Source organism: Nothoprocta perdicaria, unplaced genomic scaffold (assembly GCF_003342845.1).
Source record: "Nothoprocta perdicaria isolate Ctin4 unplaced genomic scaffold, notPer1 scaffold_8, whole genome shotgun sequence".
Taxonomy (NCBI): Eukaryota; Metazoa; Chordata; class Aves; order Tinamiformes; family Tinamidae; genus Nothoprocta; species Nothoprocta perdicaria.
The window spans coordinates 2,555,349-2,573,830 of record NW_020456087.1 but is presented as its reverse complement, the minus strand read 5'-3'; the positions used below and the strand labels follow the sequence as shown (position 1 = coordinate 2,573,830).

Below are 18,482 nucleotides of genomic sequence, written 5' to 3'. Positions count from 1 at the left end.
TGAAAAAAAAAAAAAAAAAAAAAAAAAAAAAAAAAAAAAAAAACCCACAACTCCTCCAACCCCCCATACACACACACAAAAAAGGATGATTTTCTGTGTGAAATATTGACTTGGTAAACTGATGTATCTATTTGCTTCATCTTTTCTTTATCAAGGTTCATCAAGTTTGCTCAAAGGGCTTTATTTGAATACTCATATTTCATTTAATTAAGGCATCTGGGGAATGCTCAGAATCACTGATGACTCACATTAAGTCCTGCTGGACAATTCTATCAGCTTCTAAATGCAACCAAAAGTCAGTTAAAATAAAGACCTCTTTTTGAGAAGAAATGTGGTTATTTTCAAAACTCTCCTAATTCTGTTTTTTTTTTATTAATGATCTGTTATTTCCAACAAAAGTTCTTAAAAAATTCTTCTCAACTTGATTTAAAAAGGTTTGTGTTGATGAAATTGACTTGTCTAAATCATATATTTAAAGAAAGAAAAATATATGTTTCATTTACGTAATCCCCAAATAAAACCTTTCTATCTTATTAACTTAAAAAAAAAACCATGAAATGTAATGAAAATCCTGAAGAAATTCTTGGTTTTATTAAAATATTATTTTTAATCAGAAAAACATTGTCATAAAATGTTCTGTTGGGTCTAAAACGTACATGACAATTGCTTTTTGAGTTATTATTGCTAATTGGAGGGTTGATTTTTTTTTTCCAAAGATTTGCTTACTGAGGTTTCTGTCTAATTCAAAAACTGCTGAATGATTTTTTAGTAAGAGCCATTTTCCAGAACAAAAATATGTTCTTCTTTATATTCTGCTATACATAGGGACCCCATGTTCTAGCTTATCATGCTTATCATCTCTTGAAAGACACCATGCTGGGAACGATGGCATTTGGCAGTAAATGATGCAAAATATGAATTTATGTGGCAATTCAGCCAATGAATGCTACTATATTACTTTGAATGGGAATTGCAATACTGAGAGTTTTTAATTCCTGAAAAATTTGAGATGATGAGATGCTGCAGGAATATTCCCTAGTTTATCCCTTATGCGTTCTTACCCTCGAGCCCGGCAGAATGGTAGTTCTACTATCTGAACTCAGGTTCTAGATTTAATCACAAAGTAAAGAGCTCTCAGATTGATTTTTTTTTCCTCTGGTATGAAATGCTTGCTTGTGTTTAGGCATAATCTGAACCATTAAAAAACAAACACATCTGCACTTCTCTGAAATATAAATTATCAGTTGCGTTTTGAATAGATCTTTTTGCATATATAGAATTACAGGAGCATAATACTGATAGCTATACGTTAAGCTATATGCTAACATTAAACATTTTTCATATGTTACTTATGGAGTTTGATAACATTTCTGAAAATACAAACCTTAGCTTTATTGAGATTGAGCAAATCTTGGCCACATTATCCATTTATAAAGCTTGCATGATATATTATTTCTTATGGATATTATTTTCTGGAGATAGTTTTATCTCCTAATTTTCAAAATTTAAGATACTATATGGCTTTAATATTTTTAGCTCAATGCACATTTTTTGATGCAGCAATCTGGATGCCTGGAAATTGAATTAAAATGTGAATATATGAAAAAAAAGATTTATTAAAGACCAACAATTTTATTATATAATGACAGCCAAGCAACAGAAGTTAATGTGATATATCTGCTAAGAAGTGAATCTGTTTTCATGACTGGAGGCAGATATCTCAGCAGGAGGAGGAAGCAGATAGGAATCACTTGCTAGTAAGTCAGCAACAGCTGGTACATGGCATCTAAGGAGACTGAAGACAGATTCCTACTTGAATGTGCAAAATAGAACCATTGCTCACCTCATCTAAAGAATACCTACTATGCACAAACTCACAGGGAGAAGTCAGGCCTAAAAAGAGCTATCCTTCATTGTGAAGACTTTTTCTTCATAAGATCTTATGCATATCATAGAGTCCACAGTCCTGCCCTGCTCTGAAAAAGAGACCAATCTCTCTTCCAGATGGAATTAGTCTTTCCTCCAAGTGTCACTGGCACGTCTGTGCATGGTTTGGATACAGATCTATGTCAAATAATTGTTTAGAAAAGGAAATTAAATTCCAGGTTTTCACAAAATTCCTAGTCATTGACCTTTAAGACAACAATTTCAGGCCAGAATTCTGCTCTGTTTACCAAAAGTTTGTTACTCATTTTACTTTAGCTTTAGAAAGGATTTAAAGAACAAGACAACTCTTTCAATGTATTGATAATTAAAAATACCTTTTTCTCTATTATCAGTAACATCTTCCTTAATATATAAATATAGTTCATATTGGGATATATGTTACTTAACGTATAAACTCTCATGGTGAATGTTCTCTTTTCTTCCATGAACCCTCTCTTTTCTGTAAAGATTCTTGAAATTTCTTTTTACTCACAGAAGTGATACAGGTGAGACTAGAGCTGGCTTTTGTTGTCATATAACACAGCCTATATGGAGGGGCTAAGGGACATCATATTACTCAATGTAATAAATATCAACTGCAAGGTGAACTGGCTGGGACTGACACTACACTAAATAAAAGGTGGAAAATTTAGTGAACCTAACAGTGTATGAAGAGGGAAATCTTTAGAATACAAAGTGAGACCTTGTTAGCCAGCAAGCAGACTCAGGGTTAATGAATGCATGTAAGTTATAGTACTATGGGAATAAGCCACGATACCCTTGCAAATTTATTAGCTGATAAACATTAATCTTCAACAATCCTGTCTATTAAAAGTAGACAAGGAGAAACTAAACATCATATTGCTGAAACCTTTGTGTCCCCTTTAAAATCTTCTACAGAAGGGAAATAATAAGGTTAGTTATTCTCAAATACTTTATCTTACATACCCTTAAATCCACTTCTACTTTTTATTTAATTGAAGGAATTGTGTTTTGTGTGTTTATTTGTTTTCTGAAGGATTTATTCCATGATAAAAGTAAAGGACACATTTGGGAATATCTTTTTACCTATCATCTAGTGAAACTCCTAGATCAGACATCCTCACATGTATAAGAATTCTACACAATGATTTCTCCCTCTACTTGTTATCAAATATAAATATATATATATATAAAGATTTTACAACTTTGAAAACATCAAGACTTTAATTAGAAACCATTAAGTAGTGCAAGCCTATATATATTTTCATTTCTGTATCAATTTAATCAATGTATCAATTATCAAAAATCAATTTACAGTATTACATGTTTTCTATTTGCAAATCTATATATGTTTATTAGTTTAAAACAAAAACAAATTTAATTTTTCAAGCCTCTTTTTTCCAACACCTAATAATTTAAACATCAATTCTGAAAAGTGGAACAGCTCTTAAACAAATAAATAAAATAATGATCAGATAGTATTCAATGAAATGATTCATAAAAATATTCCAGGATAATACTTTCCTTCCAAAACAAGGTAAGATTTGGATTCCCTAGCTGACTATCCTGGCCATTTAAGCCGTTCCTCTGGTAAGCATATTTGCAAGTGTCAAACTGTATTTTCGTTTGTTTTGTAGTATTTGCTTACAACTCACGTTTTCATTTAGTCAGTGTATAAGGAAACTTGGTCAATGGAATATTCAGAAATGAGTTAAAAGAAGGACAAAATGTGTGTATGGCCTGTACTTCTCTAAATAGGACTTACAGCATTACTTTATCTGGGAGAAAGAAATATAACATCCGATGACTGAAAGTTGAAGTCAACAGAGTTCAAACTGGAAATAGATGCAACTTTTGATGTTGTGGGTAATTATCTATTACAACAGTTTACCAAAGGATGCAATAAATTTTCCATTTCTTGAAGTCTTTAAATCAAAATGGATGGGCATAATTTCTGCTCGATCTTCCCAAAAGATATTTTCTAAACCTCTGTGGGTTATTGTTGGCTTCAGAAAAAATGGATGAAAATGTCTGGTCAGAGACGATAATAATTATAATATTATTTTAAAAATGCATTAATGTGTTCAGTGAATGTCATCTAAAATTTGATCTAATATTTATTTTTTCTTGTTTTCAGTTTTGTAATGCATTCCAGTGCTAAAAATGAATGTCATATTTGTGACATTGATAAAGGCACCATTCAGAGCTCATAATTTTCACGGCCATAATCACTCAGACACCAACTACCATAAGCTTTCTACCTTCCTCCTTGTTGCTATATGAGTCACAGATAATTTGTGAACAACAGTGACTGGAAATACTAAAGTTTGTCTTGTAGTACGATGGAGACAGCTGAGAAAAGAGGAGGAAATTCGGCACAGCTGGTGGCAGTTTGGAGTCTGTCTGTATGAAATTATCATTTCCATTTTGTCTTCTGATTGTAAACTTCACTGTGAACTAGAGTACATGTTTTGTCCAGCATCTTGACATCTAGTGAGGGAACCACAACAGTTCAGAAGAGCAATTCAGCCCTATGTGGCTCTTCCTTTGAAATCAATGATATTCACACGGCAATAACTGTACACTGGAGGCAATGGCAGGGTGGCTTTAGAGCTGAAACTTGGACCTCTTCCTGCCCACTTCTAGCTCTTAAGAAAAAATCCAGGGAACAAAGTACATTTTAAAGTAGGTTTTTCCTGGAGCTCGGTCCTTTCCAGACCAGATAACTGCAGAGGAAACAAGGCAAGGAAAACCACAGCTGGAGATTTGCTTGGTCTAACTCTGATTTAGATCAATCTTATGACTCTCAAGTGTAGCGATATCTATTCTTATAGACCATCAGTCAAGAAAATAGTGTTCTTCATATAATCAAGGTTGTTGCAAATATAAGTAAGGCAGGTAAGTGGAGATGTTGAGAAAATGTAGGCTTTATTTTTTTTCTACTGATTCTCTCATTAATTTTTCTGCCTTGATCAAAGAAGATAAGGGTTTATTTTCCCTGTAATTGTCATTTAACTACACTGATCAGAGCACACTAGAGATTAGTAGAAGAAGGAGAACAATTAGTAGGATTGGGAGAAGGGAGATTTCTAAAATAAATGTGTCCAACCACTGTGTTACACTGTGTCCTTTGTATTGATAGGACAGTAAAATCCCCACCAATTGCAGTTACATAGTCAAATGTACATTTGTTCTAGCTAGTCCAATTGTGCATTTTTGTTTTATTCTTTCTTTCTATAAAACACAATTTTACAAGCAAGGTAAATATTTTTATGCTAAACAAGCAATATATTGTATAATATATCAAAGCTAATACTATTTTGGGTCAAGTCACCTCTGCCATTTGTTTATTAACTTTGTCAATTATATTTGCTAATTGGAAACTTAGCATGTGATGTACAACAAAATGGTTGAAATGATCAGTTTTGAATACTGAATACCTAACCCATGAACAGATGGTCACTGTTAAAAACTACCATATATAAATAAAATATAAAATATCTTATTAATTAGAAATCACTCCCATATAAATTTCTTTGTCAAAATGCCAGAAAAAAATGCCTTCCATAAGGTAAAACCATTCCATTATGTAAAATAACAGATTTTCTATAGCTGTGTAGCACTAAGAATTAAAACTGACTTTATTTTCACCTAAAGAAACTAAAATAAAGGCATCAAAGTTCACTGACTTTTTTTTTTTTTTTTTTCTCTCTCTAGATATATCAGGAAAAATTATTGCTTAGAAGCTTGGAGATAGAGGATTTGAAAACTCAAAGCCTAACTGGACAGATTATGAAGCAGCACTTGTAAAACCCATATAACAGATTAAGGCAAAATCAGACTTCTTACATTAAAAACATGTATTAACTGTGTACATTAAAAAAACGTATTTTATTTTCAAAAGGAAGATATATTACAAACGTATCTGTGTCTTTGGAATTAGTCAGCCTCCAGTGTTAGATTAAATCATTCTCTCTTTTAATGATATGATGAAATTATTGCTTGTGAGATTCTTTACCCCATTGAATTTCACTGCACTAAATTTCTCCCTTATTCACCACTAGTGACATCATTAGAGTATGGATATACTGAGCTCGTTGCCTTTTAAAACAAAACTGTGCTTTGGTATTCCGAATCCGCATTTACAAACTATTCCACCTTCCTCACATTTCTTAGCAGCATTTCCACTGAGATCTGCATATACTCAAGGGGATTTTTCCTGACTAAACGAATCAGAAAAGGAAATTCTCCTCCTTAGATCATCAGTTCTGAAGAATCCTCCCATTCAGTCAGCTAGATCAGTTAGTTTAGTCCTTAGCTGTTACAACTTAGCCATTTCATTTTAATGGAAAACACATTCTTTAATTCTGCAAATCCACTAGACAAGTATCACCAGGATATCTGAATACAAAAATATTTGAAAAGCAAAAAGACCACTTAAGGATCATAATCCTTCCCTGGTTAGTGTCTTCATTTTTTTTTCTACTGATGAGGCTGGTGGTCTATTCTGAAAATTATACATTATTTTATATTTACCATAATTCCTTCTCACTAAAWTTTGATAAGTGATGAATTACATTATTTTCTAAACAGTTCCTAAATTATGTACATCTAATTAGTTCCATGTAGTGACTTTTTTTTTTTTTCATACATAACAAAATATTTATTTCTGCCCACCATCATTCCTTCTGTACAACTTATACCTATGAAAGCATATTGGTGGCATCAACCACCAATATCACCAGTGTATTCTTCTGGTGGAAAAATACATCACTGTTAATATTGAAGTAATGACTGGATGCCATAACTTTACTTAGTCATCCTTTTGCAATGTGCTGTAGGTCTACTCAGTAAGACACAATCTTTGCTCTCATGAATTTAAAGATTTCTGTCCTCGGAATTTCATATATTCTTGTTGCTGAGAAGAAGCAGATCACCTCTGCCTCAGAGTTCATAAAGAACTGTGTGTGCAGCTACAAGTCTAATATTTTAAAACAAATTTAATAGATAAAATACCACTTGATGGAAAATAGAAAAAGCGATTATATTTAAGAATGGGAAAAAGACAGAAGCAATTAAAAACTTTAACATCTGACTTCTGTAGTCAGAAAGATTCTGTGAAAGATTTCTGAAGGAAAAGATAAAAATGGGGAAGTAAAAAGTAATTTAAAACACAACATGGATTTATCAAAGCTAGATTCTCTTAGGATAATCTAAAAAACTTCCTTATGTTCTAGACAAAGAGAATGCAGTAGGCCTCATCTCCTGGAAAATGTAGCATATAATCTTGTGCTGTAAGATATTTGTCAAGCTGAAGAAAATACAAAGATGATCAGGAAAATAGAATGCCTGTCTCAGGACAGCACTTTTCAGCATGACTTTTGAGGAAATATGATTACTGTCTACAAATATGTTGAAGCACAATGAGGCATAATGAGGCAAAAGAACCATTAAGAGAGCCAATGCTCATGCAAGAAGTGCTGATGCCAAAATCCTTATAGACTAGAAAACAGAAGAAGGTTTCTATCTGTCAGCAATGTGAAGTTCTGGAACTATCTTCCAACGGGAGAACAGGGCAGGCTGTTCTTAGGAAACATTATATTTCTATTGAGGAGCTTAATGATGGACCATATGCACTAGTATAGGGCCTGACAACTTTACAACACACTAAATATGTTCTTTTCATCCTGCTAGCTCTTTTAATCTTAGTTGAATTTCTTCTTACACTATAAATGCACAAAGCAGTGAACAAAGAAAACCAATAGGTCATTGCTAAAAGTGCCATCATTTCATGTTAAAGCATGAGTAAAATCTGTATGTTACAGACAGCGTATTTCTCGAGCTGTTTTCTGTGGAATGCAATTGCTGAGGGAGATGTAGAGGTTGCCGGTACCAGCAACTGATGTCATATGTGGGTGATAAGAGATACTCCTTAATGCAGCATTCCTCTGTGGCTGCCTTTTGCACTTGCTGGGAGTGATAGTTAAACAATCTCCATGGAACTCCATCTGGAAAGCTTTTTTGTGTGTGTGGTTTTACAATAATGACATTATGATATATGAAAAATATGCAGCGTGGGCCTCATTTCAAATAAATTATTAAAATTATTACTTATGCTATAGTTGTGCCTTAACCTTCCCCACCCTCCCTCTGGAGTAATGCCCATTCCAGAAGGCACTGTATGAGCATGTAACTTAATGGACCTCAAACAAAGGGAAGCCAACTGAATAAAGGGATACAAAAGACAAAAGAAAATGACTTTTAAAATTCCCTCGTAGGTTCATTGCTCTTTCTCTCAGTTATTAGCTTTTCCATAGAGTCCTACAGTTTTCATTGCCTTACTAGTTTTAAGAAGCTGCTCCAGAAATCTCAATTCTCTGGGGAAATCTTCTCCTTGAATGGTATTCTATAATGTTTTGAAAAAGTTTATATTTTAGAGCTAGTCCTATAATTTGCAATTCTTTCTTTTTCTCGTGGCATCTATTCAAATATTCTTGTGTCTAGTTACTGTTGTCCACATCAACTTATGTCTTCTACTTAGTGTCTGAGTTTGTTASCTGCAAACTAAAACAGGAGGGAAAATGGTGACTTGACTAAGAATACAGTTTCCCACATATAAAGAAAATTAATTGTACATCTCAACCATCATGAATTATATAAATGGTCAAATAATGCATCCTTATCTAAATAGCCCTAAACATTGTTAAGGGTTTGATTCAAACAGATCCAGGCCTATTTCTCCTGATATCTTTTTCTTTTAAAATCTTTCTGAAAAYAGAATTCTGTATCCTAGTAATCTTTTGTTTGAAAAAAATCTGTACCTTTATGCAAATGTCTTTCAAAACCTTCTTGACCAAAATGGCATGCAMGCTGCCTTAGAATTCACTGCACACATTCTGAAGCTATAATATTCTAACATATTAGTTCAGTTAGGTTTTGAACGGTTCACCAGATTTCATTTTCCAGTGACTCGATGTTTATGGCATGTGCTCAATTGTTTTAAGGCATGACTAAAAAGTGTAAAACTGGTCAATGAAATCACTAGTCCAGAAAAATTCTCTGCTCTGTTGAATTCAATAAATTGTATGTATATTTACTTTCTATATCTATTATTTTTTAACCTTTTGAGTGTTTCAGAATTGTAGGGTCCACAGAAGTACTTAGAAACAAAAATTATCTGCATGCAAACTTTATAGAATAGAAACTACTGAAAATGAAAATGTACAATTTCAGCAATAATTACAGCTTTGCAAAGTGCACCACCAAATTGTACCTACTTCCTCAAGACCACAGAGAGAAGCAGTCAGCATCCTGAAGTAAGGAAAATAAGAACAAAGGAGAACACTGTAATTTGGGGTTTGGAGGATAAAATGACATTAAAAGTCTGTTTCTCTGGCACATGCAAGCACATGCAAGAATGCCTTTTCTTCATGGGCTTCTTCAACTGTAGATCATGAAAGAACATGGAAATAATTCTTTGAAATAAAATTTCCTTGGTGGATATTAATAGCTTTTTCAATCATCTGTTCTGATTATTGATTATATATGTACAAATTTTCAGAAAATAGCCAATATTTCCTGCCATTTTAACCTAGCCATATTGACTGCACCCATTTGAATTGATTATATCTATTTGAATTCTCTTGTTCACTATTTTTCTCTGCTGAAATATTCTGTAGTGACTGAGTTTCCCTGACCATTTAGATAACCATTTAGATATGCCAAATTCYATTGTGAGAAAGACATAATCCTAAGAAAATAAAAGTGTGCTTTTTCCTATGGAAACTGCCTTTCATTTGTATTAAAAGTGTCAAAAGTAACCAAATGGAAAAATAAATTTCTTCCTCATGGTAATGGAAGAAAAGTGAAGACATCAGTGCAGATAGAAGTGTTCTGTGTAGTTTTATATAGCTCTGCTAAGCAGGTATGTATGCTTCACTTAAAATGGTGTCTAATATTCCACAGATGGCAATTACTTCCAGAGGAATGGCTAGGGACTTAATTAAAAGGCTGAGAGTTAGCAAACTAAAATGCTGGAGAAGCACATGAAAAATCTATACATTATGCAAAGGACTCTATAGAATATTTAGGAAGCTAAAAGTGTCTCTCTAAATTTTCCCTTCGTTTTTTTCACAGCAGGCTTATTGTAAAATAAAGATTTGGTTTCTTACATTTAAAATTATATTTTACCTAACTGAACCTACTACATAACAAAGCAAAATATATTTGACTGCACAATATTGATTTTACATGAAAGCACATCAGTTAGTGAAATGCAAAAACCAATAAAGTCTCACCCCTGGCTGGGATAGATATCTCTAGACACAATTTATTTTTACATTTAAACCAATTATTGGGCTTGTTGCATTTAAAAATGTGCTCCATATATCCTTACAAGGACTTTTTTATTCAATCAAATCAATTGCATTGATCTCCATATTCCATATTAAACACCAATCTTAAATTAAAGCTGACACATTTTGAAGGCCACGGTACAAGTTTCCAAGCAGAAATAAATTCTGCTAAGCTTTCTTTGTGGGTTTTTATGCCCAAACATGAATACAAATATTGATTATATTTTAACACATAATTTATAAGCTATTTCAGTGTTGATTTCTTCCTAAGATTTGTTCGGTAATAATAGAAACTTACAGAAACTGAATATTGCCTGAATTTCCTTCTGGAATATGAAAACAGTTTCCTTAAAGGAATAGTAGAATGAAGAGATCTTCAAAAATAATTACAGATGGGTAACGTAGGACTGAAAAAAAAAAAAAAAAAAAAAAAAACCATTTCCAGGTGTATTTTCAAAGACAATATTTGTTCATTTTTCTAAAAAGTTTTCATGTGCTGTGAACATGACCAAATTGTTTTGGTTCTTATGAGGTGTCCCCAAAGAGACACAGCAAGACTGTCAACTCAGAGGGGCCTTCGTGAGGATACAGCTTTTATGGGAAGAAGTGTAGGACTGATTCTAAGTATTCTCTAGGTAAAAATCTTGGTTCAGAGAAGACGGTGACAAGGCTCCAGTTCAGTACAAAGAGGCCTTTATCCAGCTGCCTTCACCCTTTACTACATCGCCTCTCCATGCTTGGTAGAAAAGCAACCGTGCTGCTTGGAATGGACTTCTCCCTTTTCTCTGGCTCATCACTTTCCCAGCTTTTAAAGTGCTATTGACATTGTTTGTACTTTGCAACTTCTCTCTCCTGATAGTTTTCAATTAGCTTTAGATGCATTATTCAACTCTCTGAGGTCTTCCAGAGTTTACACAGGCTTTGCATAAAAGAAAAAAGGAGGAACCCAGATATTAGAAATATTATCAAACACTCAGAATGTTCACCATCCTCTTAACACTGCTCCATCTCTTCATATGGCTGTGTGCATACCTTGCAGTCAAACAAACAGCCTAAGAACTGAGGAGGGAATTTCTCAAATACTCCAAATAGCTGCACATCACTACAGATTATGACTGCTTGGATTTAGGGAACATTTTTTTGGCCGAGGAAACATTCCAATGGGATAGATTAATCTATGTAAACCACACAGCTCAGCTGAAACTGCTGTTCAGCATTCTAAATTGCCACCTTCGTCTTTTTTTCAGCACAAAAATGCGCATTTCTTCCTATAATAAAGATATTTTATAATAGCAATAAGGCAACTCCAGGGTGTGCGGTTATCACGAGATAATCATACCCTGGAGGGATTGCAGATACTTGGCTGTGCCTCATAACACCCCATGTGTGTGTTTATCTCATGATAACCCTACTCTCTTTTGTATCTTATTGCCTAATTATCCTCTGCTAATGCAAAATACTAATTTTTTGTCTGAAACAATATGTGCGAGAATGCATCGCTAACAATCACTGGAGGACATTGACAAACAATGCTGTCAGTGCTTCACACTCTCTTCCAATAGGAAAATTTACATAAAGAACCAACTCTGGGTATTTTTGTCTAAACCAGTTGAAATCCTTTTAGGCAGCATCAGCTACAATACTGGAAGCTGGCCAAGAAAATATCTACAAAAATTCCATATGTATTCTTACAGTGATTGTTATGGTTTCACTCACATAAAATACTGAATTTCTTTCTCCCATATAACACTTTCATATTTCTAACTCTTGTATGTGCAGTGTAGATTGTTGGTTGTCACTTGGGATCTGAAGGGACTCCACTTATATCCCAGGACCACCCATCAGATATTTATTAGAATATGTCAATTTTATTCATTGATGTACATATGAGAAGTAGAAGCTTCATTTCAGAAAACATTTGGAGATGTTCATAGAGAGCAAAGATTATGGCTCCAGTTAAGACAATGAAACTTTTATTTATTGCATCATAAGTTATCATACACATTCAATCAATGTTGAAATCTGAGATATGAGATACACAGAAGGTGTTTATGAATTGCAGTCAATCAAATCATTGCTATTGAAAGTAAACAAACTAAAAATTAGTTCAAATGTGTAACTGGTAGATTATTCTGCCGTTTAAATTATAGATATCATAAAACATTGTAAAAGCTAACCTACCATATCAAAATTGTACATTTAAGATTTATCTTCTCCTCTTTTAATAAAATCTGAATACATTGAAAAGAAGTTGGCGGTCAAATATTAGTCTGACATATTAAGATGACATCAAACTGCACCAAATGTAATGGAGAAAATGATATCAAAATGCATAAACTCTGGGATTGTTATATAGGTTTTACCAATCTATATTAATAATATTACCAAATACTTATCATGCTTATTCCATTCACCTCTCAAAACAATTTACAGGCATCAACAAATTATTCTTTGATGGGTAATATTAGCAAAATAAAAACAAGACTCCTTTGAAATATTGACAAGGAATGAGAAAACAAATTTTTAAATAAGTTATGTGGAGAGATAGATAGAATTGTTTTTTTCTGCAAGAAATATATTTCATCTAATGCTAAAAATATAATAAAATGCAATCCTTGGAATTCAAAATGTATATGTATATACATRTTTATTTAGATRTATACGTGTACAAATATACATAAAATAATTATTAGTGTTTTATCTTACATGTTATAAGTTATCATTCTTTTCCATRCTACATGCATTGAATAAAATTCTACTTTTAATAGAACCACCTGAGTAGTTCTGTAGACTTTGGTCTCTTATTTCCTTTGTTAGCTACAGTTCATGAAATCAAGATCTTTCTTCTTAGAATATCTATTTGTATGCACTGTTTCAATGTAAAATGCTTTCATGTTCCCTGTCCTCCCACTCAACTGGCTTTTGTGAAGAGCATGTATGTTTATCTCGCTTAACATTGCTTACAGATCTCATTTCTCAATCCTTTGATTATTTTAGATGCCCTTCTCTTAATTTTAGTTTCATGGTGCAAATGGAAGAGAATTGCCTTAATACAGTCCTCCTCAGAAGTTCCCAGCTCTGCTGTGCTCTTGCCTGTGGCGTTCCTGGCAGTGCTTGCTGCTACTATAGATTCTTGGAAGAGAATCAGATTCATCCAATCAACATATACCAATAGGAATTTTCTAAAATACCATCAATACAGGGCAGTGCTGATATGCAAAAATCATGACCAGCATACCAGCTGCTGTTTTAGAACAAAGATCTGAGCTGACAATTTATTTATCTTAAAAGAAAAAGAGCCAATAATCTATAAATATTGTGGAAGGCAGCAAGAGGCYCAGAGAGAAAGCTAAATGCACTAAAAATAGCAGGATTTTTTCCCTACAATGGCTACGATACACTCATATATTAAAAGAAAAAATAAGTAGAATAGATCCTTCAASTGACGTGAATGTGCCCCATTTATGAAGATGCACTTCATAAATGACAGGTAAAGATGAGTATACATGCAAGCCTTTTCCTCTATTTATTCCTTTTTTATTCCTTACTCCATTAAAAYTTCCATTTTGATCTTCAGATAAGCTTGGCATTAGTAACATAAATTGCTGTGGATAGTCAGAGAAAGGGCTTTGTGCACTAGCACATACCAGGAAACCTACCTTAAAACTTCAGGGTTTGTTTTGGTGCTGAAATAAGAATTGAATAAGATCCACATCGCATCGTGCTGGAAATGAGATCTTGCCACTTTTCAAGGTCAATGGATGAGTTCTTTGCCAACATTTCTAGACAAGATATGCTGCTTTTTCAGCATAATGTACTATTCCTCTGATTTCAGTTGAGCATTTTTAGTATTGTGACAATCAAGCATATGAACAAGCTTCCTAATAGGGTTAATCATTGTGTTAAAAGCAGTTTTCTTGAGTTGTATGTCCATCAGATCTGTTTATTCAGCACTGCACAAACAAGATGCACTTGTTCMAGCTATTCATTTTGGCAGAACAATCAATCAAATAATCAAACAGAAGAGAATTTTTCCCTGATATGTCCTAGACATTTATTTTAAAGGCTTCCGCCCTGAGCAGCAGGTCCATTTCCCATTTTGGAAGCAAATATAACTGCAAGAAACCTTGGAAGCTATTGCTAACATTTGAGCCCAAATAAAGACAAACTTGTCATTTTAGAAAGGATTTCAAGTGCTCATKGTCAAATGGATTTCAGTCAGTACAGTCAAGTTTTCCATATTTGCAGCTTTCCTGGAGCACTTCGCCAGACCAGTTAAAGTTTCCTTTAAGCCATCCCTTACTGTCAGATTGCAGATTGCAATGCTGTGCCAGAGGGGCAACCTTTCTCCTGCTTCTATCAGGTGTCAGCTAACATTTAATTACGGCCAAAATAAAATTTCCACAGAAAATATTTATCATGAAGTATTTATCTGGTGTTATGAAAAAAAAATTTGAATAAGAAATACTTTATTTCAAGGAACATTTCAATGTAGTTTTGCAGTTTTATTTCAACAACATCAAAGATTTAACTGACTATTTTTCAACTCAGATATTTGTCATGAAATATGATACAATAAAGTCACTTAATAATAATTATGTGATGGTGGATTTCTGTTTTGAAGCTTGTCATTGACTTTTTTATTCCGTAGAGGCAATGGACATTAAGAATGATAACATCCTATTTCTTTGTGATTAGGAAATTCTTTATTATTTTATGTTGAATTTAGCCAAAGACTAAATTATCTTTAACACTAACAGTCAAAAGACAATATCCTAGATGCAAGTTCTTTGCTTGTATATGATTTTTTCATAAGAACCTATTGAACTTAAATTAAAAAAAAAAAGCAAATGATTTAGTAGGCAGCAAGGCAGCAAGTGTGGGTTTTGAATTCAACAAGTTCAGAAAGGTAAAAAATATTGCATTTCTTTTTTTGAATGAACCCTTATTGTAAGCTTTGGAGTGAAAATGACTGGTGTGTTTTAAGCTGACTTCAGTGCTGATGTGTATAAAGCAGCTTGAGCTGCCTGAGCCTGTGGCTCCGCTGAGGCAGCGCTCTGGCTGGTTTCTGGAGTTCAGATTAGGCAAGAGGCAGCCAAGAATTTACACAGGCTGCAGTTGGCAATAGTTGCATTTTAAGCAAGAGGTGCTCTGGATGACCTCCTGCGATCTCTTCTCAGTCCCATTTCCATGAATCTATAAGGTGACTCCAGTCATATATAAGAATTTGGAGGTTACAAAACTAGTAAAGGTTAGGAGGTTACTAGAACATAGTAAAATTACTATATTTAATTGCCTTAATATTTGGCACAGATTTTAGGCTGAAATGTAGGACTTTTAAATCTCTGTCACAGAGTAGAAGGATAATATTTTTTATATATTTTTGTAAAAATATAACTATCATTATAGCCTTCCTTGGTGTAGATTCCCTTAAAAGTCTCTGTATATCTTTGTAGCTGTTTTGCAGTGATTAATATTTTGTCAATGCAATTTGTATGCAAATTTTCAGCTATCAATTTTTTTTTATACTTATTCATCAAATAATAAGCACAATGGATTTTGAAATTTGCAGTTGAAAATCTTCATGGACACATTAAATTTTCTAGGTTTTGTTTCTTCTTATATGCTTTGTTCTGAAAATGTAGTATATTGGGTCAATTTTTCTGTCATAGAGAATCTCTGCTCATTTAAAAGTGAAGACAGGAAATGATAAAAGATCTGATCTCTCAAGCTATAAATAAGACTAAGAAAATATCTGTCTTCAGGGGATGATACAAAATTTTCAAAGCAGTGAGAAATTCTATCTCATTTTAAGTGATAGTATTTGCATGTCTAATGCAGATCCATTGTCTTACTTACTATAGATACAATCCATTCATTTTGTGGAATACAAGTCCACCATTTGTACTAATCACCCAGTGTTGATGGTCAAGTAATAAGAAACACACTATTAAAAGCCAAAAAGTTCACACATTTCCTGATTATAACTCATATCTGATATAAATTGCTCTGGAAAGGAAACAAAAGTAACTTAAATAGCAATTTAAACTGTATGCAAATAATATAACAAACGTAAAGTGATGAATTGAAAAAATTGCTATCTTGATGAGACAATATACAGTAATTAGATTGAGTGTTACCCAAAAGATCCTAATCAGATATTTCTTTCCATAGAAATGAACATTTCTAGTCATCACAGCATCATCATCTATATGCGTATATTCCATGTAAATGAAAATTTAATTATATCCTAGCCGGATTTCATCTGTAAGTATCATTTTAAACTCAAATCTTTTTAAGCCAAGACAATTAGAATATCTTTGCACCCCATAAACTGATAAATATCCATATAAAATGCTAGGGTGATATGCTGCAGTAGAGGATCTATATCTCTGCATCTATGGATAGAGAGAAACTTCTGCATTTCTACATTTGAGTGCTAACCAGGAATGATGTGTGATTTTGAAGTATCCAAACCTGCCTACAGACTAAGCTTATGTCTCTAATGAAACTTGATTGCTAGGATATAAAGTATCAGCCTATTTAGCCTAATAGACGCACATACACATACTAAACATTCAAAGGGCAGGGAATGTTCATGAATCCAATGCATAAATCCTCTATATATCCAACATCATATTCTTAAAGCCAAGTAAATAACATATGTTAACCTCTTCTTACAACTGAGCATTTCTTAAAGATAAGAAAAGAAATCACAGCTCCTGCTAATGCTGCATTGTTCACACAACAGACAGATTAGAGAGCAGCCAACTGGCCCAAAGAGGCAATACTCTGCCTTACACCAACATGCCAGAAACCTTTTYTATGTCATATATATTGGCACTTTGCTTTCTGATACTAATGCCTTTAAATTTGCACTCTGAAGTCCTGCAGTAAAGCTATGCTCTCCTTAGGACTGGCACGTCAGCATGACTGGGATTTTTCCTTAGATTCTGTTACCTTTACATGTATTCATTATGTTGGCTATATTCAGCAAAGCATTTGGGCATACATGTAGATTCATCCTTTTCCAACAAAGTGTTTAACTTGTGCTTAACTTCAAACATATCCTTATGTTACATTTCCTTTGGTGAAATGACTTGCTTAGGTACATTCATGGAACCATGATTAGGCCAAGATACTGTCAACCATAGTGAAAGATTAAAATCAGTGCATTAACCAGCTCTTAAGAAATGAAAGACAACATTGTTTCTGGAGGGAGAGAATGACACATTTCAAGACCAATTCATGCCCTGGAAARTATAATACCAATGCTTTGCTTTTTTATATACCTGAAGGAAGGAAACTTAAACTGCTAAGTAAATACTAATAAATTAAGACTAAGTTAAGGTTATGGAGATGGCATAAAAAATTCCATTTTGTACTGTGAAATCTGTAACTCTGGATAAARTTTGGTCTTTTTCACATTGCTGTGGTGCCTGATTCTGCCAGTTCTCTGAATAGGAACTGGGATTTCATTTATTCTCTTCTCTTGCTAATATTTTCTATGAATGCTTTCACTTATGTTTTCATTCTATGTTGGTATTAGAACCAACACAGAGACTGGATGAATTTTTCAATAGCGTTGTATATGCTTGGTGTACAAATGCCCACATTTTTTACCACTTTCCTATCTGTGTTTCAAAGATGCAAACTTGCTACCTGCAGGGTTGCCAGAAAGCTCCAGTTCATGTGAATGCTTGATTTTCACAGGTGATATCAACCCARAAACATCAGAGCTCATCGAAATCACAAAGCTGGGAATGGCTCCTTGAAGAGATGCAGAGATGCAGCAGAACCTTTGAGAGAAAAGTGACTGTCAGTGAGGCTAGTGTGGTCTCAGAATAATATAATCAATGCTGTAGTAAAAAATAAACACAAAAAAGATCCACATGATTCATTTCTAAAGCATCTCAGAAACTAATTTTCAAATTACTTACAAGAAAAGAAATGAAATGTATTCAGCACGACACTAACTTTTAGAATTTTTGATAGAGAAATGAATAGTCAACACTGCAGCTCATTTGCTCTGATAACCTAAGAGTCGAACTAGGTGCTGAGGGGAATAGAAAGAAAACATCCACGGTAGGGGGTTAAAAAAAAAAAGGAAAAATAAATTTCTGTTCCTAATTATACCCTGCAGTTATGGAAAACTATTTTAAAATCTTTTAGAAGAAACAGATGAAACGATGGTTCCTCTAAGATCCAGGATTTTATAAG

General features: G+C 33.5%; 1 long non-coding RNA gene across 1 annotated transcript in view; it reads right to left on the bottom strand.

The window, feature by feature from the left end:
* LOC112958009 overlaps positions 1-18,055 on the bottom strand; it is a 119,794-nt gene extending 101,739 nt beyond the window's left edge. The window contains exon 1 of the long non-coding RNA XR_003251319.1: positions 17,925-18,055. This is a non-coding gene — a long non-coding RNA (uncharacterized LOC112958009). The remainder of the gene's footprint in view (positions 1-17,924) is intronic.
* Between the last annotated feature and the right edge of the window lie 427 nt (positions 18,056-18,482).